A 16,442-nucleotide genomic window follows, 5' to 3' on the forward strand; every position below is an offset into this window, starting at 1 on the left:
GAAAGCCTGATATATCATATCCACAAATCCGGCAGAATTTAGTCTCCGGCAGAATTTAGTCCCCGGCGGCCAGAGCCGATCTGCGAGACTCAGATTTGGAATGTTCATAAGACTTATGAGAATTTTTTCCCTAGAACTGCGTTTGCGTTTCGCAAAAGCACCCACCTCGCCCAATTTTGGCGTCCCGGTCGCTGGAATCGCATCTCCGTCTGAATCGGATGAAAGCAGGGCCTCTCCGGAGGACAGTGCGGAATCCACGCACAGTTCACGCCCCTAGTAGGCCACGGCGCATAGAATACATGGCTGCGAATATGCAAGCCATCCGCCGCATTTACGGCATGAATCCATGCCATCCTGTCCTGAGGTGGCCATCTGTTAAGTTTGGAGCAAAAACAAAGCTTCTAAATCCAAAAAATAGTTTTAAAAACTTTTAAGAAAATCCAAGATGGCCACCGCGGGTGCCGATTTTGCATTAAAAACACCCAGGAAAAATGCAGGAAATCATGAAAAACAGCTATTTTAGGATTTTACAGGTGGGGGGACCAGGGCATGCAGGGAAACCACCCAAAACCCCGATTTCAGCATCCCCCAAAATCGGCAAACTCTGACTCACAGTCACCACAGAGAGCTGTGCTGCAATGAAAGTCTATGGCAGCCTGCAATACACAGTACAAGCAAGGAGATTAATACCTCAGGAGCTGATTAAACTGGATATTTCAGGTCTTTTGACCGCCTTACCTTCCCTGTCACCACAGATCACAACCACCAGGATGCCTCAGGGAAATTAGGGAAGACACGCGGTCTGGTTCCGATCCCGGCGTACCTCCACAGAACCACAGCAGCCTGCACTCTACCTCATTGCGGACGAACCAGGGAAGAGATGGCTCCCAATCCCGGAGACCCGATTCAATCTGCAGGCTGTCTAGAGGACTTACTGCAGTTTACGCTCACGGAGCACCCTCCAGAAGCAGACAAAATTTAAAATGTGTGCGATCTCCTGCTGAAGGATCACTCGCATAGAGTTGATCCGCAGCAGGTGGGCAAACCCATGAAATAAACAAAAAAAGACTAAGAATTGAAAACAAATCACGAGCAGAACAGACTGATTTCAACCATGCAGAGAAGCTGCAGGTACAAAGCTGAGCACGACAGGAAACTCCAGGGCAGGTAGCCCAAAGGGGGAATGATCAAGTTTTAGTAACTCTGCAGCAGAAGTTACCAGACATACAAGATCCATCGAGTTCAGCCTCCAGAGGGATTGTACAAGAATATCCCTTAATTCAACTATCTGGTCACCTGTCAAAGCAATTAATCAAACTGTGACAAGAGATAAAAACTGTGAAGGCGAGAGCAAAAGTTTCAACGGCCGTTGAAAAACGTGTCTTTCTAGCTTTGCGGAAACTAGAAAACTGAAGTGACTGCACGCCTACATCGGGCATGAAGGCACTCGTGCATCCGTGGTGCGGGCTGATTGCGAACTTTCTAAACTTAAAGTTGCAATTTACTTATCAAATGTCTGTACCGGGGCTCCGTCAATGACATCACCCATGTGTGAGAATATGCTGCCTGCTTGTCCTGTGATAAACACTGTAATTTAACAATCTAACTTCTCTTTGCTGTAAATGTTTGAATCTGTTGCCTTCCCTATGATGTTGAGGCTCTAAATCAATGATGGTACACTGCAACTCATGGAATGTATGTGGACTGACATGCAATGTTCCACTAATGGTTCTTTTATTATCTTCCTTTTTATACTGGATTTATGCTCTTTTATTCTGACTTTGCAATTGCTCTAATATCTGCTCTCATATTCCTTGCCATTCAAAGGATTACAAAAGCTCTTGATTTGTAATGTGTTTGGACAAATACTGCAATTGCCATATTTATAATGGCCAGTTAATGCAGGTTTCTTGATCATTTGTGGTAATGTTGTTGGACTTAATATGTCTTAAGTTTTGAGATCTTGAGAAAGCAATTCTAATATCTTTATCTTGAAAAATTGAATGCGTTTGTATAATTTCCCATCTGTCTTTCTATAATACATGTAATACTCGTGCTATGTACCCCATATTTAAGAATGCATGTTTCTAGATTGTCTTGTCATTTTTATTATTGTCCTGTAATATCAACTCTATTGTATTTTGCTCTTCTATATGCTCTTTTTACATGTTTAGGATATTCTCTGATTTCCAATTTCTTAATTAGTTCTTTTGATTGTATTTAAAATTGACGTTACCCACACGGGAGAATTATCTGCCTGCTGTCTCCAGATAACACCAGTTACGATAAGTAACTGTGCTTTATCCTAGGATAAGCAGGCAGCATATTCTCACATGTGGGATTCCCTAGATTACTGCAATGGGGTAAAGGGAGTTGGCCATTAAAATGAAAATAAATTTGGTAACATTGCTTGCCCGAAACAGCCATCTCTTCTGGAGTAGGATTCCAGACAGTAGTGAGATATGAATGTGTGAACTGGGAACCAAGTAACTGCTTTGCAAATATCATCAATGGGAGCAGAACGTAAGAAAGCTACTGATTAGAGAATAACATGGGGAAAAAATCTGTCCCCATCTCCGCCCCGTCCCCGCGAGCTCAGTCGCCATCCCTTCCCTGCGAGCTCGGTCCCTGTCCCATAAACCATCTGATCTCATTTACACAAGCCTCAAATAGCTTTATACAGAACTTATTTTATTAAAGTATAAAAAGAAACAATATTCTGTACAATTGTCATTTTATAAATCAAAGTTCTGGCTGCCGAACTAGAGAAAGAGATCTTCAGCTGGCAAAACTAAGTATACAGTAAACCCCTGTGAATTGTGGGCTCAGTAATTTGCTGTATTTTCCAACCGCATCTTCACTTTCCTTCAGCATCTTCTCCTCCCTCTCTCCTACCCATTTTTCTTGTTTTCATCCTTTTATGGTCAGATGCTTCTAATGGGGTGAAAAATACAGTATTTTGCAGTAGTGAATACCAGCCTTCTTTTAACTGGGGGGGGGTGCTGTTTGGTTATTTAATATATTCAACTTTACATTAAACTATTATAATTTTATTTGATATTAGTTATATTTTCTGTTTCGTTTAATTTAGGACAGTGTAGTTCTTTATATTGTTAGTGCATTATACTGCTGTGAGCTCTGACCAGAGGCATAGCTTGCTGAAACATATTTTGCTTAGTCTACTTCATTTCAAAGTGATTGTTCTTGTTTGGTGTTGTGTGTTTCTATTGATATCTCATTCCACAAACTACCAAACACACAATCTCACCTTTAAAAACCTATAGGAAGTGGAATGTCTAGCTCAATGATTCTTAAATCTGCCCTGAGGGATCCCCAACCAACTGGGTTTTCATGATATCCCTAAGGAATATGCATGAGAAAAATGTGCATGCCTACTACCTTCTTTATAGGCAAATCTCACTCATGCATATTCCTTAGGGATATCTTGAAAACCTGACAAGCTGGGAGTCCCCTAGGACAGTGGTCTGGATCAGAGGTCCCCACTAGTGACAGCCGGGCTGCGAGAGATCCCCTTGCACAACATCTTACCATCCCTCCTTCCCATTCTGCACAGCAGAACCCCACCGCCCCTCCCACCATGAGGCCAACATACCTCCGTTCCAAACAGCAGCGGTGGCAGCACTAAACAGGCTTGCTGTCTTCCCCGCCAGGGCCTTCCCTCTGCCGCTGCATCACTGATGACATCATCAGTGATGCAAGGGCACAGGGAAGGTCCCAGCAGAGACAGCCGCGAAGCAACCTGTTCCATGCTGCCGCCGCCGCTGTTCCAAACGGAGGTATGTCGGCCTTGCGGTGGGTCGATGGGGTTCTTCTTCATGGGAGGGATGGGAGGGAGAGATGGAAAGATGTTGGACAGGGGAAAGGGTTGGCGGGGTCATTGGGGTTCTGCTGCACGAGGGAATGGGAGGAAGAGATGGAAAGATGCTGTGCAGTGGGAGGGGTTGTCAGGGTCGTCAGGGTTCTGCTGCAGGGGTGGAATGGCTTTGTATTAGATCTCAAGACTTTTTTTATTTCAGAAATGTTATGACATCTGACATTCAGTTTATTTAAGGATGATCTGTAATTTGTTTATTTGTTAACCATTTAAAGCTCTATTTTTTAGGGAAGATGTGACATACAAGAACAATGATCATATTAGATCTAATGCAACATAATTAAATTGCTCTTGGGGTTCTGCTGCACAGGGGGGATGGGAGGGAGGGATAGAAAGATGTCACAAGGGAATGGGTGAGAGATGATCGTCACAAAAAAAAAAGACATCTCCTGAAAATAAGCCCTAGTGCATTTTTAGACCCAAAATTAATATAAGACAGAGTCTTATTTTCTGGCAAACATGGTACTATTTGCACTACAGGCATACAGGCACTATTGGGCACCCCACCTTTACCTTTACAATATCTTTTCAGTATACAGCCAGGCTGGAGGAGCCTGAGGAGGAAAATCTGAGGCGGCAGTGCAGCAGTAGCACGGGGCCAGAGGCAGAAGATATCCAGAGGTAGGGAGAGGGGGTTACCTGGTTAGTGGTGACAGCAGGAGAGGCAGCAGTTTGCAGCTGCAGCTACCATCTAGAAGGCTGCAGGCGACATGTGGGGAGCCGTGTAGGGGAGTGCTTAAAGGCAGAGGAGGAGAGTTTTGGCAGTGACAATTTTAAACACATTTTTGCACTTGGCAAAAATGAGTAAAAAATAAACATCACTGAAAAGCTTCTTTGAAGACCCAATGATGACGAAACAGCAGAAGACTAAGACCGCCAACAAAAAGAGAGCTGCATTTAAAAGAAAGTACCAAGAGTCCTATTTAAATTATGGGTTCATTGCAACAGGTGATTCGCATTCTCCATGCCCGCTTTGTATAATATGTGGTGAGCAACTATCCAATGAAGCCATGAAACCCTCAAAACTGCTTTGCCACATGGAGACCAAGGCACCCTGCATTAAAAGACAAGACTTTGGAATTTTTCAAAAGAAAAAAATACATGAATTTGAAGAGCAGAAGCAATTTAAGGCCACCACTTCAGTAAATGTGTCTGCACTAAAAGCATCATTATTAGTGGCTGACCGCATTGCCAAAGCTAAGAAGCCCTTTACAATTGGTGAAGAGTTGATCCTGCCTGCTGCTAAAGGACATTTGCCGTGAACTTTTAGGAGAGGCTGCAGCTCAAAGGTGGCCGGTGTTCCTCATTCAGCTAGCACCGTAACCAGACGAACTGATGAAATAGCAGAGGATATTAAGGCATAATTGTTGGAGAGGATTAATGAGGACCGTGGTTTGCAATCCAGGATGATGAGTCTACTGATGTTGATAACAAGGCAACAATGCTTGTTTTTGTTCAATATATTTTTCAGGAGGATTTGCATGAGGATATGTTATGTGCACTTTTGTTGCCAACCAATACCACAGCTGCAGAGCTATTCAAGTCTTTGAATGATTACATGTCAGGAAAACTGAATTGATCACTTTGTGTTGGTATATGCACAGATGGAGCGGCTACCATAACTGAACAGCTTTCTGGATTCACTACTCGAGTCAAGGAGGTTGCTTCTGAATGTGAGTCTACGAATTGTGTCATTCACAGAGAAATGCTGGCTAGCCGAAAAATGTCACCTGAACTTAATGTTTTGCAAGATGTGATTAAAATAATCAACCACATTAAAATACATGCCCTAAACTCACGTCTGTTCGCACAGCTCTGTGAGGAGAAGGATGCAGAGTACACACATTTTCTCATACACAGAAATGAGATGGCTTTCTAAAGGTAGATCACTGACCAGAGTTTTTGAGTTACAAGAGCTGCTCCAGAAATATTTTTTCAGAACACTCACCACTGACAGCACATTTTAGTGATGCAGAATGGGTCACAAAACTTGCCTACTTGTGTGACATATTCAGCCTGCTCAATGAACTTAATCTGTCACTTCAGGGAAGAATGACCACTGTGTTCAAGTTGGCAGATAAAGTGGCTGCTTTCAAAGCCAAACTTTATTTATGGAGCTGATGAGTGAACATTGCGATTTTTTTGACATGTTTCAAATGTTAGCAGAGGTTGTTAAAAGATACCAAGCCAGGGCCTTCTTTCTCCCAACTGGTGTATGATCACCTATCTCAGCTTTCAATAGTGTTTGAGCATTATTTCCCAACCACAAAAGACCCCCGAAATGGGAAGGAATGGATCCGTGACCCATTTGTGAATAAGCCAGGTGAATCAACTTTGTGCTTGAAGAGGATCAATTGCTTGAGGTTGCAAATGATAGTGGCCTTAAAAGTATGTTTCAGACAACTTCAAATCCCCATACGTTTTGGATTAAAGTCAAGGCGGAATATCCTGAGGTTGCTACAAAAGCATTAAAAAGTCTGCTTCCGGCGATCGCATGATGCTGTGAGCTGGTTAGCAGCACCTCGCGCCGGCTCCAGAGCCCTGTTCCTCCTTTAGCCATAAAAAGAGAATCATTGTGTGTACTTTGCCTGCCTTTTTCAGTGCACTTATTTGCTGTTACATGGACAAATATTTGGCGAACCCGCGAACAGCTATGACCTCAAAAAATACTAAAAAAGAGCAAGAGTAAGCCCGAAGAGGACAAAATGGCGGATGCACCGCATGCAGCTAGCCCAGCATTTACTCCCGAGATGCGAGTAGAACTTCAGAAGACAATCTTGCAAGCTCTGGGTCCTTGTATGGAGCAAATCTCTTCACAACTTACCAAACTGGAATCGCTCCTGGAGGACAACTCTACTCGAGTAACTGAATTAGAGAATCGAGTCTCCAGGGTGGAGGACAAGGCTACCTCGATGGTGTCGGATGTTGCAACGCTCACGACCCAATTACACGCTTGCCAAGAAAAGCTTGAAGATCTAGAGAACAGATCATGCTGGGGCAATTTGAGATTTATTGGATTGCCGGAGACTATCGCTGATTCTGTGCTTCTCTACGTGGTAGAATCTTGGCTGGCCAGCTAGTTGCCGATGTCTACCTCTTTGGGCCCTGCACGCTTTGAGCGGGTACATCGTGTGGGATCCTGCACTGGGACGGACCAATGACCAAGGGTGGTGATCGGTAAATTGCATAACTACCGGCATAAGGTAGAATTGCTTCAGGCTTACCATGCTAAAAGAGACTCGCTGACTTATGAATCTACACCAGTGCGGATTGGCCAGGATTATTCAGCGACCTTAACGGATAAACAGAGGGTGTTCCACCCTCTCTGCGCTAAACTTGTTGAATGGAAATGCCGCTTTATGTTTCTTTATCCGGCAGTGTTCAAAATTCAGCAAAATGGAAAGTGGCATGTCTTTGACTCAGCAATTTTGGCAGGAGTTTATTAATACTTTGGAGTCCTCATCATCGCTTCCTACGTGACTACTTCTGCCATCTTTGTTTTCTACATCTGCTGACTATACTGGTGGTTCATAGTTTGTTATATAATCACTGCTAGCATGGCTTTTCTCTTTCTTTGTTTACTAGCTCACCTTAGGGGAAGGGGCTCTGAAGGCTTCTTTATCGTGCTCTCATTTCCTACTGCCTGGTTTGGCTTTGGGATACCTTGTATTTGGTGGGATGGGTAGGGGTGGGGGATGTTGGGGGGGAGAGGGGTGGATTAAGGAGAGGAGGGTGGGGAGGGGTTGGGGGTGTATTTTTTGTATGTTCCGGTGTGTCTTTATATATCACTTTTTTGGTTCATTTCAGACTTCTATAGTGGAAATTAACATTTGCCTCCTGGGCGAGGGCTGGGTGCCCAGGGGGTCTTTTCCAGTGGGCCTGTTGATATGTGCTTCTTCTTTCAGCAGTGAGTGGTAGGACCTTTCGAATACTATCCTGGAATGTGGGTGGTGTCACATCTCCTATAAAGAGAACTAAACTGCTTCAACGTCTCCAATATCATAAAGCTGATTTGGCATGCCTGCAGGAAACCCAACTTACAGATGCAGAACATGCCAAACTACAGAGGGTGGGTGGGCCAAGTAATATCAGCTTCTTCGCCTAACAAGAAAGCAGATGTGGCCCTCTTAATATGGAAGGGTTTCCCAGGCCGGGTAGAATGTTTACATGGTGAAGATGGGAGAATTCTCATGTGCAAACTTACGTCTGGCCAATCTTATTATCTTAAGGTAGTATATGCACCTAACCAATATGACCACAAATTCTTTTCTTCTCTGGTGAGTCTTGGTCTAGGGACCAGACATCTCCACTGATATTATTGGGGGACTTAAATCAGGTGTTGGACCCAGATCTAGATAGAACGGGACCAAGTCCTTCGCAACACCCTAGTATAACTAGAGGTATCCCCTTTCTTTGCGATACTTTAGATTTGACTGACCCATGGCGCCTCTTGCATCCTACAGACTGAGATTTTACTCATCAATCAAGAGTGCATCATATGTTTTCCAGAATAGATTATATATTGCTTTCCACAGCTTCCTTCTCCCAGGTACAGTCTTCAGAGGTGGGTCCTCTCTCTGTATCAGATCATTGTCCCATTTGGGTGGATCTTTTACATGGTGATGGATTTCCTATCCAAGGGACTTGGAGATTTCCTTCCTATTTAATTAATAATTCGGACTTTACTCGGTATCTTACTTCAAAGTGGGAGGATTATGTCACTTTTAATTCTCAACATAAGGATACCCTGTTATTATTTTGGGAGGCGGCAAAGTCTGTGTTTAGGGGAAACATTATTTCCTATGTCTTGGCCCAGAGAAAGAGACTCACTCAGGGGATTTTATGCTTGGAACGGGATTATAGAACACTGAAGCGGGCACACATCGCACATCCCACTTCCCAGTCGAGGGAGGCCCTGACAGCAGCACAAGTTGCCCTGAACACTCTTATACATGAGCGTACACAGCGCTATCTTTACTATTCTAGATTTCATTACTATAAATTTGGAAATAAATCTGGGTGATCGCTGGCGACCTTGACTAGACCTCGGCAGCCCAATCGTTATATCTCTCGCCTCCTCCTTAACTCGGGAGTGGAGGTGACTACTACATCTGCTATTGCAGATAGCTTTCATAAATACTATGCTGCTTTTTACTCTGCAAAGGAAAACTTAGAGGGTCCTGAGGCTGGTGATTATTTGACTGATGCGAGGGTACCACGGTTGTCCTCTCCTGATCGCTTGCATTTGAATCTGCCTATACAAGGAAAGGAGCTTCAAAGGGTGGTAAAGCAGTTCAAAAATTGTACTTCCCCGGGCCCGGATGGATTTTCCTCTGAGTTTTACAAACTTTTATTTCCATCTCTCTGTGGTCCTTTAGTGGCTAATTACACGGCAGCACTGGAGGAGGGTGGGTTCCCTACAGGAGTGAACCACGCACACATAACTTTAATCCCAAAACCAGGAAAACCGGAGGCCGATATTGAATCTTATTGCCCACTATCTCTTATTAATGTGGATATTAAGATTCTGGACAAAATTCTGGCCAATCGATTGGCGTTATTATTGCCTAAATTGATTGTCCCGGAGCAAGTTGGCTTCATACAACATCGTCACTCAGTCCTGAATGTCCGTAGATTATTAAATGCTATGCAACGCGTGAAGGACACAGACATTAAGGGGATCTTGGTTGGCCTTGATGCCGCTAAGGCTTTCGATCAAGTAAATTGGCAATATCTTTTTCAGGTGCTCACTTATATGGGATTTGATGGTTGGTTTTATGGGATGATCCGATTGTTATACAAAGACCCTTCAGCGTGTATCTTAGTAAAAGGCACCCGCACACTTCCATTTCAGATCAAAAGAGGAACTAAACAGGGTAGTCCATTGTCCCCCTCTTCTTTTCCTTCTTTATTTAGACCCCTTTTTACATACACTTATGCTTGATGATGAGATACAGGGCTTGCCTGAGGGTGTTTCACAGTTGCGAGTGCTGGCCTTTGCGGATGATCTCTTGACTTTAGGAGACCCGCAGAGATCCCTTATGCGAACATTAGATTTACTGGATGAATATAGTTTATACTCCAGCCTGGTGTTAAACAAAAATTGATAGTTTTACCATTATCTCCGGAGATTCTGAATGTTTGGAAGGGTGCTTTTCCTCTTACTTGGGCCCCGGGCTCTTTGACTTATTTGGGTATCCTCATTTCTCCTGATCTTTCCCAACTGTACTCTTTAAATATTACTCCACTTTTGAGGGCCACTAAGCACAAATTGCAAAACTGGAGGGTGTACCCGCTTTCCTTGAGGGGAAGATTGCCTTATATAACATGGTGTTGGTGCCTCTATGTTTTTCAAATGTTACCTGTTAAGCATGACAAGGAAATTGGGAAAGATTTACAACTCTATTTGTGGAATGGGAAAAAAGCTAGGATGTCTTTGTCTCATATGGCTCGGCCTAAAGACAGAGGTGGTTTGGGCTTGCGTAGTATTAGACTGCTGTCTCAGGCCTGCCAGATGAGACATCTTAATGACTGGTTTCGGGAGACTCGACATTTTTCAGCTACCAGCCTGGAACTCTCCCTTTGTGATCCTTATCACTTCAGCTACTTACTGCATGCTAAACACTTGCCTCCGAGAACATCATCAGCATGGGACCTTTTCTTATTACCTTTGAGATGATTATGGAAGATTATTTGTCAGCATCTTCATATTTCTTACTATGTAACACCATACTTGCCATTGCTGGGAAGTGGAGATTTCCTTCCCGGATTGTCGCCAGAATCCTCCTCCGTATGGTCTCAAGCGTCTAATCGTTACATCTTTCAATTGGTCCATTCTAATGGTACTTTGAGATCCTTGGGAGAACTTCAAAGGGACCATGGTTGGACTACTAAACATTGGTATTCTTACTTTCAACTGTCTGTCTATGTCCGCTCTCTCCCAAAGGGCTGTCTCACGGATAGTCGCATGGAGTTACTTTCTGAAGCCTTCAGTTTGTCTGCTCAGGTATCGATCCCTCTGCAATTTCATCATTGTCATCTTCAGGAGTGTCTGGGTGAACTTTCTTATGACTCTTATGCCACCAAATGGTCTATGGATTTGCCCTTCTAATTAAGCAAGGGCTGCATACAGTGGCTCGCTTGCTGCCTCAAGTGACATTGATTGAAATGAACTATAAATTTTTGTTACGGCTTTACCGATCTCTATCTTGTATATATCAGGCGAAAATGTGCACTTCAGACCGATGCCTTAAATGCCAATATTCTCCTGCTACTCTTGGCCACCAGTTTTTGTCCTGTGTGAAGGTTCAGATGTTCTGGCAACATATACACCAGCATATATCGACAATGTGGCATTATCCATTTACCTTTTACCCGGTTATGTTGTTTACTTTTGAGTCTCTTCCTAGATCTGCCCCAAAGGGATTTCAGAGTTTTCTGGATCGAGCGATCCTGTTGAGGAAGAAAGTGATACTTCACTGTTGGATCTCTTCGGACTCTCCTACGCTTGCCCATTGGCGTATGTTGATGTTACAACAAGCCTCCATGGAACGTCTGTATCATTCTTCATTGGACTCCATGCAGGGGGTGAGTGTATTGTACTCGTTGGGAGCCAGAGCTTGCAGACATTTACTAAATGTTTGATCTCCACTGGACTGGAAATATTTCTTTTGCGCTATGTGAATTCTGTTGTTGTTGGGGGGGGGGGGGGAAGGCAGGGACGGGAGTGAACTGGGCTGAATGTTGGAACTCAATGCTTATAGTTGGACACTACGTTGCTGTTTGGTGTTTATTTTTTGAAAACTTAATAAAAAACATTGGGGGGGAAAAAAAGTCTGCTTCCATTTCCAACATCCTATCTTTGTGAGGCAGTGTTTTCTACAGTAACAGCAAGCAAAACGAGATTACAGAGTAGACTGAACAAAAGCAACACACTTTGCGTGTCACTGTCTTCCATCATCCCCAGAGGGGACAGTCTGGTTGCAGGAAAACAAGCTCAGGGCTCCCACTGATTTTGCATTAAGGTAAGTTGTATAATTTCTATTACAATATTATAACTTAACAATAGATATATAATGTATATTGTGTATAAAACTGCCCTAAGAACCTGCCCTGAATCCTCTCCCCCCCCCTTACCGGTCCTTGGAAAAATTTGCTTCTCTAAAAGTGGTCCTTGTGGTCAAAAAGGTTGGGGACAACTGGTCTAGATGATAGCATTTGGGTGATCTAAACTGGTGTTCTTCAACCGCCAGTGCATGGACCGATGCCGGTCCATAGAAATTTCCTGCCGGTCCGTGCAGGGCCGGCGAGAGCCTCCGACAGTGTCTTCCTCCCCTCCCTTCAGCTCTCAGTACTTGCCTGCAGCAGCGATTCACTTAAGCAGTCTTGGGGCTTTTGCTGAGTCGAGGTCCGCCTATGATGATGCAATTTCCTCTTTCCTCAGAGGCGGAAGCGACCCATCAAAGGACTCAAAGCTGCCTAAGTGAATCGTTGCTGCAAGCAAGTACTGAGAGCTGCTGGGACGAAGCCACTATTGGAAATAGCAGCACCACAATGCTCAACAACAGGGCTGGAGAGAAAACGTGAAAAAAGGAGAAGAAAAGAAGCTATTAATAACTTCTTTAATAGCTTGCCTACCACAGTATGCACTTGTTCTCAGGTTAGTGTGATGCCAAATGCCTGATTGGGCTACTAACACATAGCCTTGTCAACCACCTAAACTAGCCAACAGGCTCAGGGACCATCTTTCAATTAAAATAATGACTATATATATTTTTTTAAAACACCCTAATAGAAAGCTGCAAAGCTCTGTACCTCTTATAAATGGAGCACCAAGACAGATAAATAGCTGTAAAAATAATTTTAAACTAAAAACATACTAACCTGCCATTCCATACATAAAATTCATAAGAATATAACTAAAGCTAAAGTAAATTAACAAAATCTGTGTGAAAAAGCACTTTATCACAAACAGTATGACAGATCAATGAAAACAATGCTGACATAGTTTAAAGCAGTGTTCAACCGCCTGTCAGCGGACCGGTGCCAGTCTACAAAATAATTATTATATTTCCGCTAGTCCCTACATGTAAAAAGGTTGAAGAACACTATCTAAACTGTCCAGCTTTAGACGGCTAAGGATATATTTCAGCAGCCAGGTATAGAAATTTGAGTACTTGTACATATTGATCCTTGGCCAAGTCTGTGTTTCTTCTATCCCTGACATATGGACTCCTTCCGAAATAGGGAACAGGTCAACAGGCTGTAAAAATGCAACTTCTAAGGTAAAGGCTTCAGAGCACTTGTTCAACAACTGAATAAAGAAAAGTATCTTTCCAAAATAAACTCACACACAATTTCATATGCCAGCACCAGTCATTCACAGCGGGCCATGTCAAAGGTTCCATTTATATTACAAAGACTGTACCACAGGCAGAGAATGGAGAAAAATAAATAAAAGGAAAGTTAATTTATTTGGAACATTTTCAGAAACTCTCACTCCAGGATACTGCAATCTAATGAATGTAACCTTTATATCAGTTTACAAAGATAAAGGGAAAGGAACAAGCCACGTACCAAGAGTTTTGTTAAGTATCAAAGGAATTCAGCTTACTAAATTTTTCATTACAAAAACACAAGATCCATGCAAATAAGAAAGAACAAGGGATTACTCTGGAGAGTGGAAACACTTCTCACAGACCAATTAGTATTAGCTGTTTATTCTCTTTTATACAGCCTATCTGCTTACTCCATGGAGCTAGTTTGCAGAGCCATACCAAGGGCAATATCAGCGGTGCTCACACAGGGCACAAATATAGAGGGACACAAAAACTGTTCCCAAACCTCTTGTGCCTTTATTTCAAAATGACTGGGGGGTGCCAAAATACTTGCAATTATATTTTCCTGGACACAGTGAAGAAGCTTGTTCAATACTGGAAATGTGGGTGGGGTGAGGGGATACCAGTGGGAAAATCATGCAACGTACAACTATAACTTGTGTGGTCCTGATTGTGCATACCTTTAATCATAAAAGCCTGTTGAGCACTCATTCACAACCTCTTTTTTCATCAGGAGGTGGTTATACTCCTCATTCATCTTCATTTTGTATTAGGAATCTCCCATATTTCAAATTTAATGATTCGTACAATAATGACATGGGATGAAAGAATAGACCAATAATTCAGTGGCAATACTGATACATGAGATATCAAAGTTTAATTTCAAAGCCTAATATGCTTCTCAGAGCAGCCAAAGATACTGAAGCAGCAGCACTCATAGTTTTGGTCACATACTGGTCATTGTGCAATGGGGACAGCTGCTGATTAGATTGGATATACCTGAGGGACCTGTAATTTGTGGTTCTTGACTAAAGTCATGGTTATTGTTTCAGGTAGTAAAAGCTTAAATGTTGTATTTGCATCTTTTCCATACTGCCCTGCTAATTCTCAAATAAAAATATTAAGACAAGCCCCCTGGAACTGGAGATGCCGAGGGGCAATGTGGGGCTCTGGTTTGTTGCTTCAATTTACTTCTTCCCAGTCCAAGGCTGTCATTACTGCTAATTCTGTTTTTATTGAAGAGTGCAAATTAGTAGTAGCGCCTCTTATCAGGTCCAATGCTGCTAGTCCCTGTGGTCAGCTTCCTGTTCAAAGGTCACAGACTATCAGCATTGCACCAATTAGTGATCCCATGGCTGTCTCCTTTGAATAAGAAACATGCTGGTAGAGAGAAAAGATGGGCTGTAGGGCATGCAATGCTCCACTTATGGTATTAAAGATCCCCACCCTGTTCTGCTGCCATTGTTCGGAACAGTTGGGGGGGGGAGAGAAACAGGAGAGATGACAGAAAAAAGGAAGACGGCTTGGGTAAAGAGGGAGGATAGGAAGGGTAAGAATACATTCATGAAGATGATTTTCAAATTTTGAGATATGGCCATGTGAATGTTTACCATATGACTCCAGAAAAAGGAGGATGGATTGAGACATCTGGGTTTCACTTCTACTGAAAGCAATAGGAGGACAGAAAGAGACATCTGGGCTTTACATCCATTGAAAGTATTGGCAGTAAAACCTGGATACCTCAATCCATCCTCCTTTTTCTAGACCCATATGGTAATCCTAGGCATGTGGTACAGGGGGATTAAGCCACTGCCCAGTGAGATCATAGGAACAGATTGAGTGGGTATTTTGCCTGCTTCTGCCTTCCCTTGGAATCCAGTGCATCCCCTCTTCCCCCCCCCCCTCCCATCTTTTTTTGGGGGAGGCATTGCTACTGTTCATTGGATTATTTTATTATGTCTCTTCCAGCAGGTTATCTGAACTAATTTGTCTTTTATGGAAGGAAGTGAATTGTTAGGGTTTGACAAAGAGCTTGACTCAGGAACCTTTGAAATGAGATAAGTGGCACATTAAATTTTTAATCTGAAATTTTAAAGGTCCAGTACCACTATTCAATTTGGAATCAAATATAATATGCTATGATTGGATGGAGAGGCTGTATATGGGGTATTCTCCAGGTACAGCCTCCAGGTCTCTGAGCATATCTGTGTCTAAAGCATTAAAATTATTAGCAGTTAACTTTAAAATTTGCTAGTTAGTTAAGGGAGTTTATTTTCTTGTGTCATATATTTGATATATCTTTTTGAACCCTCGCCAGTTTAACATTGAAATTTCCCCTATTGTTTATTTGTGACTTTCATTTCAACAGGCTTGGCTGTAACATAAGTGTTAAAGTCCATTATCTGCACAGTCACTTAGATCGCTTTTCAGAGAACCTTGGTGATTTAAGCGAAAAGCAAGGCGAAAGATTTCACTAAGACATAAAAACTATGGAAGCCAGATACAAAAGAAGATGGGATGCACACATGATGGCAGACTATTGTTGGAATCTTATGCAGAATTGTCTTGGCAGATTCCACTCTCGCAAGTCTTACAAAAAGAGCTTCTTGTGTGTCAAATGACTAGAATGTTTGTATCATCAACTTGTACTTTTGGTATGAAATAAGTAGATTTTCATGTTGTACACTTTATAAAAAAAATTTTTAATATGTTTCCTTCATGCTTAAAAGATATTAATTTAAACGCTACATTAAAATATCCAGATTTTTTAATGGGCGAACAGAGTGAAGTGTGGTATATGGCACATGTTTTGTATCTCAAAACCTAGAGCTGATAGGAGAAAACTGGTGCCAGTTTTGGAATCAGCAGGTCAGATATACCCAGAAACAAGTGTAACATTTGAGGCACCAAAATAAGTGTTGGCCAGTGAATTATTTCTATAGCTCTACCAGACGTATGCTGTGCCTGCTCGAAAGAGCTTACAATCTAAACAGACAAGACAGACAAACAGGATGTCATGGATACAGTTAAGGGGAACATCAACATCCATGCTTTTTTCTAATATGTTCTGTCAACTCTGGGACTCAACACATGTGCATGTTTATTAGTGAAATCTAAACATATACTGTAACTGTGAATAATTTTACTAAAATTTATCAGCTCAAACTTTCTAATATATGTAAATCCATTTTCTGTATCAATGTACAGTA

General features: G+C 42.5%; 1 protein-coding gene across 5 annotated transcripts in view; it reads right to left on the reverse strand.

The window, feature by feature from the left end:
• Window positions 1-16,442, reverse strand: part of SLC19A1 (solute carrier family 19 member 1) — a 122,023-nt gene that overhangs the window by 58,803 nt on the left and 46,778 nt on the right. The window lies entirely within an intron of this gene.

The sequence above is a fragment of the Geotrypetes seraphini genome, chromosome 5 (genome assembly GCF_902459505.1).
Source record: "Geotrypetes seraphini chromosome 5, aGeoSer1.1, whole genome shotgun sequence".
NCBI lineage: Eukaryota > Metazoa > Chordata > Amphibia > Gymnophiona > Dermophiidae > Geotrypetes > Geotrypetes seraphini.